Raw genomic sequence first — 2,630 nt, 5'->3', positions numbered from 1 at the left:
AACCCTCTACCTGTGGGCCATGAAATATGGATAAGCAAGCCCTAGCCAGCTTTTGAAGAATAGGAAAGTCACTATTTCTATTCCACAACAAATCAACCCTTTCCCCATTAAAGTCCTTCTTGGTTATGACAAATTTTTTTATTTCCACCAAAACAAGTTCCATTTCCGTTTGAGATAAATAATGCCCAAAATGACTAGCTAGAATGTTTAAGGCTTTGCCAATGACACTATGACAGGGAGCCTCTGGATCTAAGGCTGAAAGACTGACTATTAGTGGATTGTTTAGAGGCAGTGTTACAAGCAGATGTTTAGCCTGTATGCCCTCGAGACTGTAATGAAGAATTCATTTCTCTTCTCATAACTTTTGAGAGTGTCTGAAGTGACTTTGCCAATGAAAATGTCCTTCAATTCCAGATTGTTCTCTACACTACCAACATCTAAGGATCTGAGGAGAAAAACCGAGGAAAGGAAAGAAAACCGCGGATTTCCGCGGATCCGCGGAAAAGTATCATCACTGATTAATATAATTTGTCATTTGCCGCCGCGAAAAAGTGCAATATGACTTTGGGCATTGGGCGTTTTATTTAAAAGGCAGTATAGGTCGGGCTTTGACAAAAGGCAGTGTCTTAGTCTTAATTCTTTTTTAATTAAAAAAATATGCTGTTTTATTTTTATATATAAAAATAGAGGCGATTCTTGGCAGCAAGCCATGCAATAGAGCCCCGCCACTGGGGTAGGGGCAGAGTACTGTCTAATACTAATATTATTAGATAATACTGGACTAGGTACCTAAATAAAATAAACACTGGTTGAATACGGAAAGAAAATGATCAACTGGTAATGGGATTGGTGGGGGGGGGGGGGGGTAACCCACAAACGACCGAGGTGCTGGACGCAGGGGAGAACATGGTGATACGAGATCAAAGAGAAAAAGCCGCCGGCTCTTGGATTGTGGAAATGATTGCTGGGGGGGGGGGGGGGGGGGGGGGGGGGGGGGGGGGGGGGGGAATGTGTGTGTGTGTGATTATTCTGTTTTTAATGAATTAGAGATACTCATGAGTGTGTGTGTGTGTGTGTTCAGGAAGACCAATACGGTTTCTATAGCTGCAAACGGAATAGTAACTGAGAGTTTCACTAATGATACTAATGATAAGTTGCCACGGGAAGCAATTCAGACCCGGGTCCGAATAGCCTTTTCCTTATTAATATTATCACTTGGTGATATTTAAGATGAATAGACTGACAAGCACAAAACTTATGGGAATCAATTCCCTTGATCGACATTGTTAACTGTGCATAACAGCTACATCAAAAAACAAGAAACCACTTAGATAAAAACTCGAAAGATACAGCACCCATCATCTCATTTGAGTTTTTTTTCTGTCCATTTTAAGTTTGTGAGGAGTCAGGGGAGGGGAAAGGAAATAATGTCTTATCGTACTCACATTTCAAAGTTAACCAGACTGAGTACGTATTAACATTAGGTCAAAATATCGGACGGATCAACAATAAAATGGGAGACCTTCCGATTAATGCTCTTGTAGGGGGTTTGGGAGGGGGGACTTTCAAAATTATTTTTTAAAGTCTCCCCCCTCCCAAACTCCTTACAAGAACATTAATACTGGGGATGTAGGAGCTTTCGGAAGGCCTCCCCTCTAATTCGTTAGAAAAACTCAAGCAACGCCCACAATCCATCTGCACTACTGGCACTACACACTTACACACACACTCGACACTCTTCTTACACACTTCCCCCTCCCAATTCAATTCTACTTCATTTATGAAAAAAAAAGATGTCACTGGCTCGAACATCAAATCTCATCATAGAGACGCATAAATGTAGAACATCTATCTATTTTCATATATAAGTTAGGGTGGGGACCTTCATTTTTTTCATCTCAGTCTCAGTTCATCAGTCAGTATATAACAACTTACAACTTACAGTTACAGTCTTACAGTTTACATTTACAGCACAACAAATACAAAACAAAAAGACAGTAAAGTAAAGGCCACAAGTACTTCATGTCATTAAAAACATAAGTTTCCTGTTTGGACACTTATAACATCAAACTAAAGCAATTATTTTTGTTTAAATTTTATTATTTGTCAGCCGTTTTCCTGCCTACCTCAACAACAGAAGCAACAGCTTTGTTTACAAAACATTCTTTTTCACGCGATTTCTTTCGTTCCTCGAGGACGTCATAAATTTTAATAAACCATGGGTTTCATATCGACGAGAAATCGATAGTCAGAAGCTTGTCAAAGTTGCCAGTATAGCATTTCTTTTGCCAATTCCGGACTTTGGCATTTAGAGAGAGAATCCTGAAAAATCTTTGTCGTATTTACTAAACATCGGCCGGTTTGTATCGAGGTGTAATATGCAGGTCTGACATCCGAAACCACTTATGGCCCTAGTTTAACATTGTTTTAATGGACAATATTTTGCGTCATTATTTGATATTTCCATAACAAGAATGACCCCATAGGGTATCAGACCTGCAAATGAGTGCACGTCGTTTTGTATGCATCAGTGTCTCGTGGTGTAAGTGCTCGATGGTGTCTAGCAAAAGAGAAACTTAAAAAAAAATAATAAAAAATCAAGATAAGGCATGAACCCGTTTTAAATCGAA

At 39.5% G+C, this 2,630-nt stretch overlaps 1 protein-coding gene across 1 annotated transcript in view; it reads right to left on the bottom strand.

Annotated features, from left to right (window-relative positions):
• The window catches only part of LOC144967980 (BLOC-1-related complex subunit 5-like), an 8,219-nt gene extending 6,022 nt beyond the window's left edge, over positions 1-2,197 (bottom strand). The window contains exon 1 of the mRNA XM_078905821.1: positions 2,127-2,197. The gene's annotated coding sequence lies outside the window, so the exon portion shown is untranslated. The remainder of the gene's footprint in view (positions 1-2,126) is intronic.
• Positions 2,198-2,630: the final 433 nt, after the last annotated feature.

This window comes from Berghia stephanieae, chromosome 3 (assembly GCF_034508935.2).
Source record: "Berghia stephanieae isolate SIO BIC M18660-M18661 chromosome 3, UCSD_Bste_1.3, whole genome shotgun sequence".
In the NCBI taxonomy this organism is placed as follows: domain Eukaryota; kingdom Metazoa; phylum Mollusca; class Gastropoda; order Nudibranchia; family Aeolidiidae; genus Berghia; species Berghia stephanieae.
This window is presented reverse-complemented; position numbering and strand designations above follow the sequence as displayed.